We start from the raw sequence: 21284 nt of genomic DNA on the forward strand, positions 1-21284 counted from the left end.
GCTTGAGTCGTACTCACATTGGTTTAGATTGCTTCACTATTTATCGGCATGAAATACATGGTTTGTGAAAAGCTGTACTATCAATGTGCTCCTGTGCTTAAATAAAAAGAACACAATTGATGCTAAAAATGTAAAAAAAAACTTAACGAATGCAACTACTACTTTACTTACCCTTCAAAAATCTCTTTAAAACAGTCGTTACCATAATGCACAGACTTCTTTGGGGTGTTGCGTGATACTATGTTTGTATCTGCGAACGATCTTCTTAACTCTGCTGTTGGGTACACGGGTTTTGGTAAAAGCATATACAAATACATAAGCACCATGTGGATTCACATTTTCGCTACTGGAGAGAGCGAACCATAGCTTCTTTAAAGGTGTTATTCTCCAACCTCATCTACGAATTCTTCCAGCCCGAGGACCGCACCCCAACGTCCACTAAAAGCCACGTGACTATAAAGCTGCGCCAGCCTCACTTGCGTTGATTGCGTGTGTCAGTGGTAGACGCTAGTTGTTTGTTTTTAGATAGAGTAAATACCCTTATCGGTTTTTGTACTGTATTCTCAGGTAAGTAACAAATGTTTTTCTTGAACATATCACGTATGTATTTTGTTAACATTGCCGAAACTTGTTTTTGCCAAAAATTATATTTGTATGGTGCGCTCATGTGCTTCACGATGACGTGCACCGTTTGGCCTCTTTCGTAACGAAAGTACTGTATACTGTCGATTCATGATTTCACTTTTCTCATTTGACGTTTCATTTACGTGCGATTACTTTAGCAAACGTCTGATCAATTTTGACGAGAACAGGCCTTTCAATCGGTTTATTATATTCACCTTTCAATAATAATGTCAAGCCGCGTTTTGAAGGATTCGCAAGTATCATTCAACCACACGACTTGGTAATCGTTGCACATGTGAGTCTCTGTGTGTGGAAAATAAAATTTGAAAAGTTGTAATGTTAAGTGCGAAATATACCCATTAAAAGTTTCCATCTGTGTCTCCATATTATTTTTGAAAGGACTCCTTTTAAAGTAACGTCTAGACAGGTGGAAGAAGTATTAAATTAGTACGTATCTTCAAAATATCCAAGCCGTTCTTTGCGAGGCATAAGCAACATATAAGTGCAATGAGATTTTTTTTAATCAAAAAACATATTAATGACACACAACGATAAATCAGAGTATATATTTTATGTGGTGATTAAATTTCAAACTGTGACTATCAGTACACTCCTATCAAATGCATAGTAGGCTAGTAATCCAAGTTATTGCTAAATACCAGTTGACATTGTAGTGTGTGTAGTTACCAATTATAAACCATCATTTAAAACGGCAAAGATATAGACGGGAGAAAAGAAAAGCTTACATTTTTTCCAATAAAGTACAATAGGTTACACAATAAATGGAAAAAGATATTTATACCCAAATAGCAAAAGTCATTTTAATTTTCTTGACATTAGGCAAAGTACAATATGTGCAGTTCATGCGTAAACCGTACATGCAAATTTTAAAAACTCAGATTCTTCTGTTTGTGTCACACACTCAAATACATGAAAGTACTGAATAAGGGTAACAAGTAGTGATGGGCGGAGTGAAGCCTCACGAAGCATCAACATGTTTGAAGCAATTGTGTCGGAAATCGTATAGAAGCTTCGAAGAATTTGACACTCACCTCTCTGGTGACATCTCCTGGCCATTTGTATTAACAGCACATTTTAACAGTAATGTCTTATCAGAGCATTGTGGACAAATACCGAATGTCTATGAAGTTGTGATAGACATCTTTGAAGTCAATTATAATTGGCAATTATGTCAAGCATTGTAAATCGGCATACGCTTAGCAGGTAATTATTCTGCGGTAGTCGGGTCAACATTGACTATATACGTTTACTTCTAAACAATGGTAATCAGTGCTGGCGCGTAACATATGCGTAACGGTGGCTTGAACAATTACGCCAGTCGCACAGCGCCAGGAGCCTCATGTATAAATGTTGCGTACGCACAGAAATGTTGCATACGAACGTTTCCACGCTCAAATCGCGATGTATAAAACCTAAACTTGGCGTAAAGCCACGCACATTTCCACAGTACCTCATACCTTGGCGTACGCAGTTTCTCCGCTCAGTTTTGCAGACTAGCGGCACCCAGCGTCAAAGCAGTGCTACTGTTCCTGTGTGGTCATCCTTTCTTTCTTAGATCCACATTCCTGACGCGGCTTTATAAATACACTGAAACTAACTGCATATTGTTTATTAGTGTAATGCATCTGATTGTAATTAACCTGCAGCAATATAATGGTCCAGGGAATAGTATAGTATTCCAAATACCATAACTGCTTTAGCGTCGTTACTCTCACTGCATCTTCTTTTTCTTTCAGCTGCTCCCGTTAAGGGTTGCCACAGCAGATCATCTTTTTCCATATTACTCTCACTGCACCACTCGGAGTATTTATATCACTGTATCTGAGTGGGGAATCACAGCAGCAGCTGATTGGAAAGAGAATTATTGGTATACAGCATGAAGCAGACACTGCCTCAGCCACGGCAAAACGTTTCAGAGACTTCCCTGTACGGACTTCGCGGATTAGAAAAAGTTTCATCCCAAGAACTATAAACACACCCAGTCCATCAAGTGCTCCTTGTAGAACTGTTTGTACTTATAAGTACAACTACCTCACTGTAAACTTGCACTACAGTTATAATATTGCAAAACCTGCGGCACTTTGTAAAGCTCGTATTTACATATGATGACGATATCATTTTTAAGATGAAATGCAGCAAAATATGTTGATTATATTATACAGATAAAACTTTAACTTCATTTAAATAATCTGTATTGTTAATAATTAAACGTGAGGACACGGTGCCACAGTGCTAGCTAGTTCAGGGATTGTTCCTGCATTGCGTTGTATTCTTGCTGGTGCTGACGCAACACTGGAAGGATAGACGGATAGAATAATTAAACGTGTACTACGAAGATATTTCAATGTTCCTTAAAAGTTTTGAAGAATCGGCATTCTAAGGTTACAAATGGCTTCACGTCTATTACAGAGCTGATTGAGTGGCGATTGGGTATTTGGAGAAAGAAAAGTAAGGACAGGAATTTGAGGTTAGTACATTTGAAAGAGACAGTACTTCTGTAATAAATTATTTCATCGAAGGTCGTGCATGGCGCAGCAAGCCTCTTGCGTGAGACATGAACAAGCACTGCGCCACCATGTTCCCATGTTTAATAACATGCTTTCATCCCTATCATCATGAAAAAGATATCATGTATTCATCTCAGTATTTTAATTATTCAGAGAGCTGTAATATCACGAATGTAATGGATTATGTGTCCTGTCGGAGAAAGAGAATGCCCGTTTAAGAAGCAGGTAGTGATTCACACACATAGAGCACATAGAAGATCAAATACAGAATAAAGCATTTAACGTGCTACTTTAGTTACAGTGGGATTTGAGAAACTAGTAAATAAAGCAATTTTAAGATGAAGTTTATGATGTTCTACTTTAATAGCAAAATAAACTACGTGATTAAAGTGGAAATTTCGAGATTAAAGTTGACATTTCATGCTTTTTTCCCACTGTGTGCCTATTTTTATTGTCTGTACCCTAATAAGGTTTCATATGACACTCAGACGGTGGGCTACGACTCGCCTTTTCACGGCGACTTTGATATGTGATTTCTTTTTTATTTTGGGCACTGTGTGACTTTATGAACTTGAGCTTTCGAGTTTCTTCGACACTCTGTCACTCGATCAACTTCCTTTTGTTGATTATACCACTGTTTAAACCAACAAATACCCTAAGTTCTTGTCTATAAGCCGGACTCATGTATTAGCCGGAGATCAAAAATCATACGAATTTTTTAAAATAAAATCGTATCATAGATAAGCCGGACTCATGGATAAGCCGAACGTACTATAACCTATAACTAATAGAAGGGAGGGAGGTCAGTGGTCTCACTCGCGCCCATTTAATTTCTTTAAGGGGGGAGAGAGTGTGAGATATTGGCGTCTCTCTCACTCCCCGCATGGCGCGGTTGGAGCGGCCGGAGCGCGTTCTTTCTGCTCTGGGCGTCGCCGAGTCAACACGAGCACGTAGCGGTCATTTAAATTGTGATTTTATATGTAAGCATATTTAAATATATATCGCGGATTTCTGCGGACAATGGGTCTTTTAATTTCTGGTACATGCTTCCTCAGTTGGTTTGCCCAGTTGATTTCATACAAGGGACGCTATTGGCAGATGGCTGAGAAGCTACCCGGCTTACTTTTCTCTGTCTCTCTTGCGCTGACTATCTGTGATCCTGACGTATGGGGATTGAGCAGGGGGGCTGTTTGCACACCTAGACGATACGGACACTCGTCTAAAAATGCTGAAAGATTATCTTCACGTTGCTATCTTTTGTAAAGCTGATTCCTGAAAAGACATGCTGCACAGTGCTTCGCATACTTAAAAGCTCGAAGGGCACGTATTGATTTTTGACTGAAAAACAAACTCTGTCTCTATCTCTCTTTGTCTGCTCCTGACGGAGGGGGTGTGAGCTGCCGCCTTCAACAGCTTTGTGCCGCGGTGCTTCGCATACTTAAAAGCCAAACAGACATATTGATTTGTTTGCTTCACTCCTTTGAAGAGGAAGATATGTTTGCATTCTTTTAATTGTGAGACGGAACTGTCATCTCTGTCTTGTCATGGAGCACAGTTTAAACTTTTGAAAAAGAGACAAATGTTTGTTTGCAGTGTTTGAATAACGTTCCTGTCTCTCTACAACCTCCTGTGTTTCTGCGCAAATCTGTGACCCAAGCATGACAATATAAAAATAACCATATAAACATATGGTTTCTACTTCGCGGATATTCTTATTTCGCGGGTGGCTCTGGAACGCAACCCCCGCGATGGATGTATAAGCCGGACTTATGTATAAGCCGATATTCTATTTTTTCATTTTCACAACTTTTTTCCTTAGATAAGCCGCGGCTTATAGACAAGAACTTAGGGTAGTACATTTTTCCTTGCCTCCACTTGGTATTCGCTGAAATTCTTATATTTTCCCCCATGCTTTTCCCATTGTCTTTTCACAGAAGGCTATTTATATTGATTTGCATATTCAAAGAGGCATAATTCTGGGAGGAGTTGGGGCGGGACAGAAGGCGCTTGCACGTGCGTTGCTTTTCACGCTGATCTGGATTTATGTAGTGGAAGAACGTGGAAGTTTGTGTACGTACAGATTCCTGCATCTGGATTTTTCTGTGCGTACGCACATTCCCGCTTTTGTGCTTACGCCATGTTATAGTGTGAGTTCTACGCACGGCGTTATACATGAGGCCCCAGGTCTTGTGTTCAATAACCAACCTGGTCAGCATCTGTTTGGGGATTGCAGATTTCCATTGCCTGATGCGTTTGATTGATAGTTCCGATTATGAGGCAATGCTCCTTGAAAACCTGGTTGGTGTTAGACTCCTAATCAGGAATTTAATCTGCATAATGTACATTCATATTCTAATTCCATTGTAAAACCAGCATATATCAGTATTTGAATTAAACTCTTCAACCAAACTAGACTACACCTCGTGGAAATGCGATTGGTCCATCACTAACTGTCACTGTAAGTTTTGCAATAATTAGAAGAATTGCTAGTAAAAACAGTAATACTGTAGCTACAATACATTACATTGCCAGTAGTCTAATGTGAAATGCTCTTAAATTTGCACTAAAGTACTGTAATGTTTACATATTATGCAATACCCAGATGCTTAATTGAAATAACTCCATGGCAATTCATTACAGTTTCCTTTATCATCAATTGTGCACAAGTTTTATTAAAATAACTACTAAAATTCAACCCAGAATAGTCCCATCTTTGTAGAATATAAAGAAATGTGTCACTATGGAAAACAAGTCTGGACAATGCAAAGTAAATTTGTTGTACATCCTACAAAAACCAAGAAAAAACCTACATTTTCAGCCCGTTTGATATTTCAAATTAAGTTTCAATAAAGACATAGTTTGCAATAACCCAAGAACATGAGCAGACAAAGTAATTTGTACAAAAAACCAACCAGTTCTGTCCAGTTGCATTAATGAACGTGTAAAGATTCTTTTCCTGCTAATGATTCAGAAAGTTAAGGACTAGAAGAAAGTGCTGGCAAGTGTACAAAAACTGAATTCATAATTGGAACAGGACTAAAACTAGGAACAAATACATATAATGTCTGCATAAACACAACTGTCCTCCACATCAAAGTCACACAATGCAGAGGATTTTTCTTCACAGGTGACTCAGACTGTCAGATTACAAGGTTTTGATTAACTTTACAAGGAAAACATTTACCCCTCCTTTAACCGCCACCTTATCGTGGTGGAGGGGTTTGCGTGTCCCAATGATCCTAGAAGCTCTGTTTTTCCGGGGCTTTATGCCCCTGGTAGGGCCACCCAAGGCAAACTGGTCCTAGGTGAGGGATGAGACAAAGAGCGGTTAAACAAACCTCCTATGATGGAAAACAATTTTGGACGGCGTTTTCCCTTGCCCGGACGTGGGTCACTGGGGCCCCACTCTGGAGCCAGGCCTGGAGGTGGGGCTCGATGGCGAGCGCCTGGTGGCTGGGCCTGCACCCATGGGGCTTGGCCGGGCACAGCCCGAAGAGGCAACGTGGGTCCCCCTTCCCATGGGCTCACCACCTATGGGAGGGGCCAAGGAGGTCGAGTGCAGTGTGAGTTGGGTGGTGGCCGAAGGCGGGGACCTTGGCGGTCCGATCCTCGGCTACTGAAGCTGGCTCTTGGGACGTGGAATGTCACCTCTCTGAAGGGGAAGGAGCCTGAGCTATTGCGCGAAGTTGAGAGGTTCCGGCTAGATATAGTCGGACTCACCTCGACGCACAGCTTGGACTCTGGAACCAATCTCCTTGAGAGGGGCTGGACTCGGTACCACTCTGGAGTTGCCCCCGGTGAGAGGCGCTGAGCGGGTGTGAGTATACTTATTGCCCCCCGACTTGGAGCCTGTACATTGGGGTTTACCCCGGTGGACGAGAGGGTAGCCTCCCTTCGCTTTCGGGTGGGGGGACGGGTCCTAACTGTTGTTTGTGCGTATGCACCGAACAGCAGTTCGGAGTACCCACCCTTTTTGGAGTCCCTGGAGGGGGTGCTAGAGGGCATACCTTCGGGGGACTCCCTCGTTCTGCTGGGAGACTTCAGTGCTCACGTGGGCAATGACAGTGAGACCTGGAAGGGCGTGATTGGGAGGAATGGCCCCCCCGATCTGAACCCGAGCGGTGTTTGGTTATTGGACTTCTGTGCTCGTCACGGATTGTCCATAACGAACACCATGTTCAAGCATAGGGGTGTTCATATGTGCACTTGGCACCAGGACACCCTAGGCCTCAGTTCGATGATCGACTTTGTGGTCGTGTCGTCGGACTTGCGGCCACATGTCTTGGACACTCGGGTGAAGAGAGGGGCGGTGCTGTCAACTGATCACCACCTGGTGGTGAGTTGGCTTTGATGGTGGGGGAGGATGCCGGTCAGGCCTGGTAGGCCCAAACGTGTTGTGAGGGTCTGCTGGGAACGTCTGGCAGAGCCCCCTGTCAGAAGTAGCTTCAACTCCCACCTCCGGCAGAACTTCGACCACATCCCGAGGGAGGTGGGGGACATTGAGTCCGAATGGGCCATGTTCCATGCCTCTATTGTTGAGGCAGCTGACCGGAGCTGTGGCCGTAAGGTGGTCGGTCCCTGTCGTGGCGGCAATCCCCGAACCCGTTGGTGGACACCGGCGGTGAAGGATGCTGTCAAGCTGAAGAAGGAGTCCTACCGGTCACTTTTGTCCTGTGGGACCCTGGAGGCAGCTGATAGGTACCGGCAGGCCAAGCGGAATGCGGCTTTGGTGGTTGCTGAGGCAAAAACTCGGGCGTGGGAGGAGTTCGGGGAGGCCATGGAGAACGACTTTCGGATGGCTTCGAGGAGATTCTGGTCCACCATCCGGCGTCTCAGGAAGGGGAAGCAGTGCAGTGTCAACACTGTATATGGTGGGGATGGTGCGCTGCTGATCTCGACTCGGGACGTTGTGGGTCGGTGGGGGGAGTACTTCGAAGACCTACTCAATCCTATTAACATGCCTTCCAATGAGGAAGCAGAGCCTGGGGACTCGGAGGTGGGCTCCCCCATCTCTGGGACTGTGGTCACCGAGGTGGTCAAAAAACTCCTTGGTGGCAGGGCCCCGGGGGTGGATGAGATACGCCCGGAGTTCCTCAAGGCTCTGGATGTTGTAGGACTGTCTTGGTTGACACGCCTCTGCAACATCGCATGGACATCAGGGACAGTGCCTCTGGATTGGCAGACCGGGGTGGTGGTCCCCCTCTTTAAGAAAGGGGATCGGAGGGTGTGTTCCAACTACAGAGGGATCACACTCCTCAGCCTCCCTGGAAAAGTCTATTCAGGGGTCCTGGAGAGGAGGGTCCGTCGGATAGTCGAGCCTCGAATTCAGGAGGAACAGTGTGGTTTTCGTCCTGGTCGCGGAACAGTGGACCAGCTCTACACCCTTAGCAGGGTCCTGGAGGGTGCATGGGAGTTTGCCCGACCAGTCTACATGTGTTTTGTGGACTTGGAAAAGGCATTCGACCGTGTCCCTCGGGGAATCCTGTGGGGGGTACTCCGAGAGTATGGGGTACCGGCCCTCTTGATAAGGGCTGTTCGGTCCCTGTACGATCGTTGCCAGAGCCTGGTCCGCATTGCCGGCAGTAAGTCGAACCCGTTTCCAGTGAGAGTTGGACTCCGCCAGGGCTGCCCTTTGTCACCGATTCTGTTCTTAACTTTTATGGACAGAATTTCTAGGCGCAGCCAGGGCGTTGAGGGGGTCCGGTTTGGTGGGCTCAGGATTGGGTCACTGCTTTTTGCAGATGATGTTGTCCTGTTTGCTTCATCAGGCCGTGATCTTCAGCTCTCTCTGGATTGGTTCGCAGCCAAGTGTGAAGCGGCTGGGATGAGAATCAGCACCTCCAAATCCGAGACCATGGTCCTCAGCCGGAAAAGGGTGGAGTGCCCTCTCAGGGTTGGTAGCGAGATCCTGCCCCAAGTGGAGGAGTTCAAGTATCTCGGGGTCTTGTTCACGAGGGAGGGAAAAATAGAGTGTGAGATCGACAGGCGGATCGGTGCGGCATCCGCAGTAATGCGGGTGCTGCATCGGTCTGTCGTGGGGAAAAAGGAGCTGAGCCGCAAGGCGAAGCTCTCAATTTACGAGTCGATCTATGTTCCTACCCTCACCTATGGTCATGAGCTATGGGTAGTGACCGAAAGAACGAGATCGCGAATACAAGCGGCCGAAATGAGTTTCCTCCGCAGGGTGTCTGGGCTTTCCCTTAAAGATAGGGTGAGAAGCTCAGTCATCCGGGAGGGGCTCAGAGTAGAGCCGCTGCTCCTCCGCATCGAGAGGAGTCAGATGAGGTGGCTCGGGCATCTGATCAGGATGCCTCCTGGACGCCTCCCTGGTGAGGTGTTCCGGGCACGTCTAACCGGGAGGAGGCCCCGGGGAAGACCCAGGACACGTTGGAGGGGACTATGTCTCTCGACTGGCCTGGGAACGCCTTGGGATTCTCCTGGAAGAGCTAGAAGAAGTGGCCGGGGAGAGGGAAGTCTGGGCATCTCTGCTCAAGCTGCTGCCCCCGCGACCTGACCTCGGATAAGCGGGAGACAATGGATGGATGAATGGATGGAAAACATTTAAAAACTGGACTTAATCTGCATGTTGGTGTGCTCCTCTTTGCCATGTACCGAGTTCCAGTTTTGCTCACATTACACATCTTGTACAAATAACTACAAACTGTCTTCAATTGTTAAATTAATTTTGCATAGAGGTTGTTATTTCACAAATTACATTTTCTGTAACTCAACATGCTGTTGTGAACAGTCTTGATAAGAGAATTCTCTGAATAGCATAGAATAAGCAGAACCAAACCAAAGCATAGTAGTAAGATTGAATAGCTTTAGCAACCTTAAAGCACAAAAACCCAATTTACATGTTGAAGTTTTTTGCACTTTCATAGAAATTAAGGGTCAGTGCTGCTTCTTTGTATTTTTATTGTAGAAAACTTGATCAGTGCAATTCCATTCACAAAAAGATGCAGGTGAACATCGCCCCTCACACACCACTTGGCTCTCAAGGCTCAGCATCCTCTGTGCAGTCATTAGTGAGTCACCTGAAACAGACATTTTGTATTAACATCCTGCTTAACAATTTGGACCCATAAAAAGAAAAAGTATCAGGTTTTGGTTATACCAACCATAATTTAAATGTTAATGATCCGATATGTTCAAACAAAAATATCGTTTAATAAAATGTCCAGTGTACTGTTATGAACAGTACGGTACATACCAAGAACAAAATCAGTCTTGTGGGATTCTGGCAAGCAGAGTCTTTTCTAGGACAGCAGGAGTAGCAGAAACCTGCTAAATAGAAACTATAGGATTGCTTAAGACAAATAAAGTAGGCCTTTAAAGTGTGGCATTGAAAAGTTATGTTTACTAATCTCAGCATTGACAACAAGTGCACCAAACTTCTCAAAGTATGCCATCAGGAGCCTTGTGACATGGGGACAATGCACCCTCATCTCCAAAGATGGAAAGACTTGGCTTGAGACGATCACCTCTGCCTAAAGTAACTGGCCACAGTAGACCTAACCCACTCCCAACTTCAATTCTGTTAATCAGCAAAATATCAAGCTAAACACTGGCTTCCATTAAAATTAATGCAGTCATAACTACTGTATACTGGCAAGATTACCTGTATTTGTCCCAGACTGTGGGTAAAAGGTTTGTAAAATGAACCATTGTTCCATGCCACCAAAATAAGTGTAGACTATAAAGCTGCATATAATAAAAATGGACAAGGTTTCTGAAGTGAAAAATTGTGACCCTCATACCATGGGTTGAGTTAAGTTAAAACAGTTCCATTGCACTGTTTGCAGGAATATTTATGAGAAGAGACAGAAACAGTGATATCGTAGCAGACAGTATAAAAACAACATACAGTATAACACAGTAAATGGAACATATAGAATATCAAACAAAAAAGTGTATAACATTTAACACTATATAACATTTTATTTATATATATATATATATATATATATATATATATATATATTGATTTCTATATGCAGTGAATAAACGTATAACACTGTTCACTATAGAAGTGAGGCAGGGAAATACAGAGACTGGAATATTTATGAGAACAGCCAGAGTATTATGGTGAAGGAAGTGTTTTGAACCATATTAGTCCAGCTGTTCTTATGCATTCTAATAGTCAGCATTTTAATATGCAAAATATGTAATTTATTTTTTGACACTAAGTAATGTACTGCACAATAATTTCAGGTGTGCTGATGATCCAGAAAGATTCGTTTCACCAATCGCAACTCTGTTGAAATTTTGTAACCTGGTTGTGGAATATGCAGTGTAATGTAATTAATATAACTTCCTAACTCTCAGGTCGAAGCAGTAAGCTGATATGAGGAGTAGAAATGTCCCGCAGACATGCCCCATCAGGATGCAATCTCAGTACTACGCGTCGAAGCCTCAGACATGCTGAGTACTGAGATCGTGATGGGGCTCCGAAGCCTCACACATGCGTAGTACTGAGATCTTGACGGGGCTCCGAAGCATCAGACATGCATAGTACTGAGATTGCATCATGACGGGGCTTCGAAGCCTCAAACATACGCACTGGGTTAACGGAGGCTTCGAAGCCTCAGACATGCGCACTGGGTTAACTAAGGCTTCGAAGCCTCGAGCAGATTTGAAGCCTCGGACATGCGCACTGGGTTAACTGAGGCTTCGAAGCCTCGGACATGTGTAGTACTGAGATTGCATCATGACGTGCTTCGAACGGGGCTTCGAAGCCTCAGACATGCGTAGTACTGAGGTCATGACGGGGCTCCGAAGCCTCAGACATGCGTAGTACTGAGCTCATGACGGGGCTCCGAAGCCTCAGACATGCGTAGTACTGAGCTCATGATGGGACTCCGAAGCCTCAGACATGCGTAGTACTGAGCTCATGACGGGGCTCCGAAGCCTCAGACATGCGTAGTACTGAGATCATGATGGGGCTCCGAAGCCTCAAGTAGACATGGTCACTGGTTACTGAATCTTTGTGAAGCCTCAGCACACTCAAAGGCATTGACCTCTATCTGACACTTAACTCTCTAGTTATATTTTGTAATTCATATTGACATTACACACTTCAGTTGATATACAGTAATCCCTCGCTATATCGCGCTTCGACTTTCGCGGCTTCACTCTATCGCGGATTTTATATATAAGCATATTTAAATATATATCGCGGATTTTTTGCTGGTTCGCGGATTTCTGCTGACAATGGGTCTTTTAATTTCTGGTACATGCTTCCTCAGTTGGTTTGCCCAGTTGATTTCATACAAGGGACGCTATTGGCAGATGGCTGAGAAGCTACCCAACCAGAGCACGTATTACGTATTAAATAAAACTTCTCAAATATATTGTGAGCATGGGGGCTGTTCACACCCCTAGAGGATACAGCCGCTCCTCAAAAAATGCTGAAAGATTACCTTCACATTGCTCTCTTCCTTGCTGGGCTTACATATGGCTGCTTTGTCAAGCGATATGCTTCCCACACTGTGCTTCGCATACTTAAAAGATCAAACAACACGTATTGATTTTTGATTGTTTGCTTTTCTCTCTCTCTCTCTTGCTCTGACATTCTCTGCTCCTGACGGAGGGGGTGTGAGCAGGGGGGCTGTTCGCACCCCAGACGATACAGACGTTCGTGTAAAAATGCTGAAAGATTACCTTCACGTTGCACCCTTCTGTGCAGCTGCTTCGCGTACTTAAAAGCCAAACAGCCCTATTTATTTTTGTTTGCTTTTTTCTCTCTCCTGACGCGCACTCCTTTGAAGAGAAAGATATGTTTGCATTCTTTTGCATTCTTTTTGCATTCTTTTAATTGTGAGACGGAACTGTCATCTCTGTCTTGTCATGGAGCACAGTTTAAACTTTTGAAAAAGAGACAAATGTTTGTTTGCAGTGTTTGAATAAAGTTCCTGTCTCTCTACAACCTCCTGTGTTTCTGTACAAATCTGTGACCCAAGCATGACAATATAAAAATAACCATATAAACATATGGTTTCTACTTCACGGATTTTCACCTTTCGCGGGGGGTTCTGGAACGCAACCCCTTGTGATCGAGGAGGGATTACTGTAGTTAAACTACAATTTACGTAGTTGCTGAGAAATAATTATTGTTCTTGTTGATTGCTGTGATTTCCTTTGTCTCATACATAGTGTCAAAGATATATTGTCATATATCAACTTTATATATATAAAAATACTAGCAAAATACCCGCGCTTCGCAGCGGAGTAGTAGTGTGTTAAAGATGTTATGTAAACATATATATATACATATACATATGTACATATACACATATCTACTGTACATATACACATCCACATATATATACACATATCAACATATATATATACACATACATATACACACATACATAAACACACACATATATATACATATACATACATAGTGCGTTGTAACACGGGCTGTGATTGTTACATGGGAGGGAGACGACAAATCACAGCTTCCCGCTTTCTAATCGGGCCTGTGATTGGTGCTTTGACTGATGCCCAGATCCCACAGTATGTCCCCTTAGGAGAGGCGTTAGGCGAGTGTAATTGAATAGCGGTGCTGCAAGTTTAGCTTTACACCTGTTTTTAAGGCTTATTGACTGAAAGGGGCTTTCATGAAAAAACTTAGGGCTTTGCTACAGGATACACCCTCCACAAGTTAAGGAAGTAAAAATAAAGGTATATATTTCTGTTTTATTTAAACTTTTTAAGTTTGTATGCGGGCGGCATGTGGCGCAGTGAAAGGTGCCAGTTAGGAGACCCGGGTTCGCTTCCCTGCGTGGAGTTTGAATGTTCTCCCTGTGTCTGTCTGGGTTTCCTCCGGGTACTCCAGTTTCCTCCCACAGTCCAAAGACATGCAGGTTAGGTGCATTGGCGATTCTAAATTGTCCCTGGTGTGTGGGTGTGTGCGCCCTGCGGTGGGCTGGCACCTTGCCTGGGGTTTGTTTCCTGCCTTGTGCCCTATGTTGGCAGGGATTGGCTCCTGTATTTAGGATATAGCGGGTTGGATAATGGATGGATGGACATTTGTATGCATAGCCCCATTTGCCCGTTTTCGTTTTTTTTTCATTCTTCAGTAATATTTCAGCAAACCCAGAGCTTGTCAGTTCAAATCCTGGTACTGACACCACTGTGTGACCCTGAGGAAGTCACTTCACCTGCCTGTGCTGCAAAAAACAAAAGTAATGTAACAAATTGTACCTCACATGTTGCAAGTTGCTGGAATAAAGGCATAAGTCAAATAGATAAATATGTATTATACACATAGGAACTATTCATTTATTTTCAGTTAAGTCATCTGCAGCAAACCTTTATAAATAAGGGTTTCTCCTTTTTAGATGGTGCAAACTGTTTCTTCTTCATGGAGGTTTTCTCTTGGAGAGCTTTTTTCATTTCATTGAAAATTAAAGCAGCAGCTGCCAAAATATGTAGCTTTCTGATTAATTTTTCAACATTGTGTAAAATAACTTTATAAAGTAACATAAAAGGTTTAAATACTGGCTATCCTTTTACACTAAAATATTACTAAAGAGATACAAAAAAAGTAAAATGCATATGTTGTTTTTCTTTAAGGAGATTAAATATTACTGAAGAAAAAAAAAAAACTAAAACAGCCAAATGGAGCTATGCATACGAACTTAAAAGGTTTAAATAAAACAGAAATATATACCTTTTATTTTTACTTCCTTAACTTGTGGAGGGTGTATCCGGTAGCAAAGCCCTAACTTTTTTCGTGAAAGCCCGTTTCAATCAATAAGTCTTAAAAAGAGGTGTAAAGATATTGATAATATGCTACGCAAACACACCAAGACATGCAATCGTTTAAATCAAGGCGCGAGTCGAAAAACACCATCCGATACTATTAGTTAACGATTAACACATTTCTATATGTATTGTAAGCATACAATACAACTGATAATATGTTGCGCTTATTTATCTGGTGTACCGACATTTTTGCACGTTTAACGGCTGAAATCTAACGTGGTTTGTGCCCTTCAGAATGAAAACAGTTTGCATTTACCTTTTTAATAAAAAGCGAGCTTTTAAGCCTGAGAAATCACCCCGTAAATGCACACGTTTAATTCTTTATCACTTCAAACAACTGAACTATCCAGAACATTTCAGGCATACATCCAGCATTCAAACTATGTATAAAAAGCACAACTGTTAAAGGAATTCAGCATTTCTTAATTGAAAATGTTCCTTTAATCCTCAACATGTCTCAATGAGTCGTTCTGGTGGTTTTACTTGACGTTTTGATCTTCTGGTTAATTGTGTTTGCAGTTGAGATGTTCTTTCCTGATTTATACTTGTTTTCTCGTTAATATTTGTTTCGCTGGTGTTAGTGTTCTGATTAGAGGTTATTGGTGCTTTGATGTCTCGGCGGTTTCTGTCGTAGAACAGCTCCTATTACGCAGTTCCATCACATACTGGTCTATTGTTTCTCCGCTTTTCTGGAAACATGTAAAAAACTTGTGCCGCTCAAACGTCACATTGCGCTTTGGGTTGCAATACGTTTTGAATTTTTCAACTATTTTGTTCAATTTCATATTGTCTCCATCTTCTTCAAACTGAAAATTGTTATACACCTCAAGCGCCTCTTCGCCAATTACATGTAGAAGCATAGACGCTTTCATTTTTTCACTTTTCCTATCTGCTTCAATCTCAGCAAGATACAACTCGAATCTCTGTTTAAATCTTTTCCAATTTTCAGCTACATTTCCCTTTAACTGGAGATTTGGTGGGGGCTGTAATCCTTCCATATTTTTTTTTCTCTTTTGCTAGAACGTCTTAGCGCTTTCTGACCACGTTTTCGGGTTACTCACAGACACGAGACTCGTTCAAAAGCTGAACCTCTTCTTCACATTCCTCTTCTAATCCGCCACTTCTGACACCATGTAGTGATCTTGTTAGGTTCGTAGTTTAATCAATACACAGGATTGAAAGATATAATAACTTTTTAATAGACAGACTTTAGAGACATTTACTGTACAAGTTACTACTCGTTCTTTAGTCTCAGCCCATTCTCCTACTTGCATCGGCATTCACAGGCATTACTAATCATTCTGTAAGTATCCCTTAATAGACCTTACTAATCAACTATCATTACAAAATCCAATGTGGTTTGTGCCCTTCAGAATGAAAACAGTTTGCATTTACTTTTTTAATAAAAGGCGAGCTTTTAAGCCTGAGAAATCACCCCGTAAATGCACACGTTTAATTGCACATGTGTTAATATGTATGCTTACACAGTATTAAACCCACCAAGACATGGAATGGTTTAAATCAAGGCGCTGCGCTACCTTCTTCCAGATCGGCCCCAAGGCGTTTCACGTGATTACGTAGGAGGCGTGATGACGCGATACGCGACTCCGCCCCCGTCCATTATAGTATACGGACAATAAAGAGGTTCCAGTTATGACCGTTACGCTTTGAATTTCGAAATGAAACTTGCCTAACTTTTGTAAGTAAGCTGTAAGGAATGAGCCTGCCAAATTTCAGCCTTCCACCTACACGGGAAGTTGGAGAATTAGTGATGAGTCGATCAGTCAGTGAGTCAGTGAGGGCTTTGCCTTTTATTAGTATAGATTAGGCAGATCGTGCAACCTTTTCATGGAACGCTTAATTTTGTTCAAAACCGCACGTCATATAGTATACTGTACATCTATAAATATAATTTTTTCGTCTTCATTAGGAGAATACAACAATGATACTCTCGTGTCAATTAAACCAGTTTAACGTGCATATGTCAAACAACATATTTCTACATCCACCGGAGTAAGAACAGTAGTAGTAGTTCAGTTGTGCGGAGCTCGTTAATTATCCTGATTAGGTGGCTCAAAGGTATTGCAACTGTCTCTCAGTAAAAACACCAGGGGTTCACGTCGTTGATCCTCCTCTTGTGAAAGGTTTTTTTTTTTTTCAATTCTTCCATTTAACAATATTTTCAGCTGGGACAGATAGCGAGCGAATCGAGCTGTCGAGGGAAGGTTAGGCCGCCGTAGTTAATTGAACTGACTATAGCAGACTTGTCATCTTCTTAAAATTACTTTATTGATTTGATATTGACAATTAATTATAAGGTCAAAAACCAAGGAGGATATGAGTTTGCATGGACTGTGCTGTTTCTTTTTCTTTGTGACATTGCGTCAGTAGAGAGTGCGTGACGTTAACAATGCATTCTGTCCTAAATGACAGCGCACAAACTTTTTGATATTTCCTAAAGGCCAATGTGTCTCATTAATATATTTTGACAGTGTATTTTAGTGAGAATGATTATAAACATATTACCCATGTTCATTTCCCATTTAGATATGTAACGTTTGGTGAGAATAAATAAAAAGTAACAACACATATAATAGTTATGTTGCATTGTTTATGATTAACAAAATTCATAGTTTATCTGAAATGTTCTACTTATACAGTCGATTTATTCCACTTCTGAAGGTGTACATTGTCGGTATTCACCATTGCATTGGCCCCCGAGTGTAACTTGTGCCAGTGCAACTGATGGGTGGCAGACAAGCTCACGTAATGGGTGACAAGGCACATTCTTACCCTGATGCCGAGGCTCTTGTCATGAATATTCCCATCTTGTGCTTTTTCTCGTTCTTGCCAGTTTACTATTATTATTGGACACGTATGTAGAGGAAATGTGTGCCTTATTTTATGTCTGTGAAAGGAAGGACGGTAAAGCCTTGAATGAAACTGAGTGTTGGGTAACAAGACAGGTTAAGGAGCAGGGAACGTTAAATGTGACAGTGACTGCGGGGGATTGTGTAACTGGAAGATGGTTTAAGAATACAGAAACGACAAAAGCTTAGTCTTTCAATAATTCTATTTACATCAATGATTTATCTGTTGTGTTGCAGTTTGGAAGATTACTTATTTACCCCCCCCCCAGCGCAGCCTTTGATAAGATGCATTCAGAAGGAAAGGATGTTGCTGACAAAGTCAGGTGCTTTTTTGAAAGTTTGGCTCCAGATGTGCTTATCCAGCTGCTCCTTCTTGTCAGTACTTGAGTGATGTTTATGTTCACCTCTGGATGAATTTGCAAAGTTTCTTTACAAATTTTTTGTCTCACAGAAATCCCGAGGCTTTCCTAAAATTGCAGAAGACACTGTTGATGGCGCTGATTCTGTTTTAAAGACAGTTGTAAATTGGTTTTGCATGCACACGCTTTTACTCGCATTACTTTTTTGAAATCAATAATACAAATCAGCTACAGATCTGGGAATCATTGAATAGTAAAAACGTTTAATGAGGAGTGTCTTGCGCATATACTGGTGTAATGACCACGTCGGCTTTAGTGAAGCTTTTCTTAGCCTTTCTGATATGATGGGGTAGAATAGATTCTGGATTGTTATAATACGTGCTACCTTATGCAAAATATGCTCATTAATTTGTTACAGATTCTAGGTGGACACGATTCCACACCAAGGAAAAAGGTGCCCCATGTGAATCATTCATAATGTCTCCAAAATATATTTGTTAACTTTTAGACAAGTACTACTTAACTGTTTTATACAAAATCCTTATTTTAACATATGCAAGCCCCAATTAGGATTTGAACTCGGGTTAGCGCACCTTATCGCTGTAGCAGGAACAACTGCTTTTACGCTTTGAGCTAAAGCACTTCAGCAGACTAGTGAGTGACCAAATCAACTGCTGACTGCGCTGATATCAATGATGTCATTACGCTAGCGTGACTCAAAATCACGTGACGGGTGCATTTGAAACAAGCCTCGAAGCGGCGCTTCGATCTCCAGTGCTTCGAAAGCTCAACACAGTGTCGAAACCTGAGTATCGAGCGGCCCATCACTAGTAACAAGTATGTTGGCAGGTGGAGCTGAAATTTTTGTGTAACAGAAGGGATTGTTAATTATTGCTTAACGTGCAAGTATTCTCATTTGTTACTAAAAATATGTGGATTCAATGTAAAATCACTTGTGAGACGATGCAACCTTAAATGTGACCAATTCTTAGGAGCTATATGAGCACAACAAGCAGATTGTGTGCTCTCGCCATCGCAATTCTCTCTGGGGAGCTTTTGGCTGCAATTGGAGAAACGAATGCATTGCTTAGAAGATGAGGCCAAGAACTTTGCTTGCACCCATATTCATATACATAAAATTACTTTGAAATGCTCCAAACTTACTATTGTACCTTAATAAAATTTATCAAATGATATACAGTTAGGTCCATAAATATTTGGACAGAGACAACTTTTTTCTAATTTTGGTTCTGTACATTACAATGAATTTTAAATGAAACAACTCAGATGCAGTCGAAGTGCAGACTTTCAGCTTTAATTCAGTGGGGTGAACAAAACGATTGCATAAAAATGTGAGGCAACTAAAGCATTTTTTTAACACAATCCCTTCATTTCAGGGGCTCAAAAGTAATTGGACAATTGACTCAAAGGCTATTTCATGGGCAGGTGTGGGCAAGTCCATCGTTATGTCATTATCGATTAAACAGATAAAAGGCCTGGAGTTGATTTGAGGTATGGTGCTTGCATGTGGAAGATTTTGCTGTGAACAGACATGTGGTCAAAGGAGCTCTCCATGCAGGTGAAAGAAGCCATCCTTAAGCTGCAAAACAGAAAAAACCCATCCGATAAATTGCTACAATATTACTAGTGGCAAAATCTACAGTTTAGTGCATCCTGAGAAAGAAAGCAAGCACTGGTGAACTCAGCAACGCAAAAAGACCTGGACATCCACAGAAGACAACAGTGGTGGATGATCACAGAATCATTTCCATGGTGAAGAGAAACCCCTTCACAACAGCCAACCAAGTCAACAACACTCTCCAGGGGGTAGGCGTATCGATATCCAGGTCTACCATTAAGAGAAGACTGCATGAAAGTAAATACAGAGGGTGCACTGCAAGGTGCAAGCCACTCATAAGCCTCAAGAGTAGAAAGGCTAGATTGGACTTTGCTAAGGAACATCTAAAAAAGCCAGCACAGTTCTGGAAAAACATTCTTTGGACAGATGAAACCAAGATCAACCTTTACCAGAATGATGGCAAGAAAAAAGTATAGAGAAGGTATAGCTCATTATCCAAAGCATACCACATCATCTGTAAAACACGGTGGAGGCAGTGTGATGGCTTGGGCATGCATGGCTGCCAGTGGCACTGGGACACTAGTGTTTATTGATGATGTGACACAGGACAGAAGCAGCCCAGGGCTCGCAAAGTTTCAAAATCCCTGGTAGCCCTTCGGGCAGGCACTCTTCAGTTTTTGGTAGCCCAAAATAAATTTAAGTAGCCCGAATAAAAGAGAGATTATTTTTAATGTATAATATAGTAAAGGAAACAAAACATCAATCAAAAAATTGTTAAAACACAAATTACAACAACTGTATAAAAATTACAATAATCAACTCAAATATTTGGTTCTAATTGAACAGAAATTTCTATGAACTTGTAAGAACTGTGTAGAACATGAATCAGTCTGTGTCAGATTCTGAATCTGAAATTTCCACTGAAGTCACGGATGAGAAAATGCCACTCGACGTTGAGGGCATAGCATCTCCTTCATCAGCTTTCTCTTCCTGTGCATTGGCCTCCATTTCACTGCTCTTTGTTCTTGTCGGGGTTTTATGATCCAGGTGTCTTGAACCTTTTCCAGAAAACATCCAGAAACGAATTGACTTGTCAGGGCAAAAAGATTCAACTGTTTCCCCATTAATGGAGAGTTGCATGCAGTCATTCAGTGTTTCAGGGTGTAGAGAGGTACGATGTGTTGTCTTCACTCGGTTCATGCAAGAAAATCCTCTCTCACAGATGGCTGTTGATAGACTAAGTGTCAGTATTAATTTCCCCAGCAACAAGATATGAGAGAGATGTTCTGGATTCTCAGAGAGGAGATCTCTGTACAAGCAATCATCTACCTTGCTACCCCAGTGTTCTGCAAGCCACATTTTTAGATCCATCCATTCTTGTGGAATTTTCTCTTTCTCTTCCTCATCTGGCAAAATGTGTGACAAGATAATCCACCTCTTCATCCTAATTATTTGCCAGCTCTTCTCTGGGGTAGAGAAGAGTGGAAGGGTCAAAAATCTTGAAACAAGAGAGAGGCTTTTCACACAGATTTTTAAATCTGTTGTCCAT

General features: G+C 42.0%; 1 protein-coding gene across 3 annotated transcripts in view; it reads left to right on the plus strand.

The window, feature by feature from the left end:
- The first annotated feature begins 486 nt into the window (after positions 1 to 486).
- Positions 487 to 21284, plus strand: part of adad1 (adenosine deaminase domain containing 1 (testis-specific)) — a 151886-nt gene continuing 131088 nt past the window's right edge. For all 3 annotated transcript variants that reach the window (XM_028802026.2, XM_028802027.2, XM_028802028.2), the window contains exon 1: positions 487 to 567. The gene's annotated coding sequence lies outside the window, so the exon portion shown is untranslated. The remainder of the gene's footprint in view (positions 568 to 21284) is intronic.

This window comes from Erpetoichthys calabaricus, chromosome 5, assembly GCF_900747795.2.
Source record: "Erpetoichthys calabaricus chromosome 5, fErpCal1.3, whole genome shotgun sequence".
Lineage (NCBI taxonomy): Eukaryota > Metazoa > Chordata > Cladistia > Polypteriformes > Polypteridae > Erpetoichthys > Erpetoichthys calabaricus.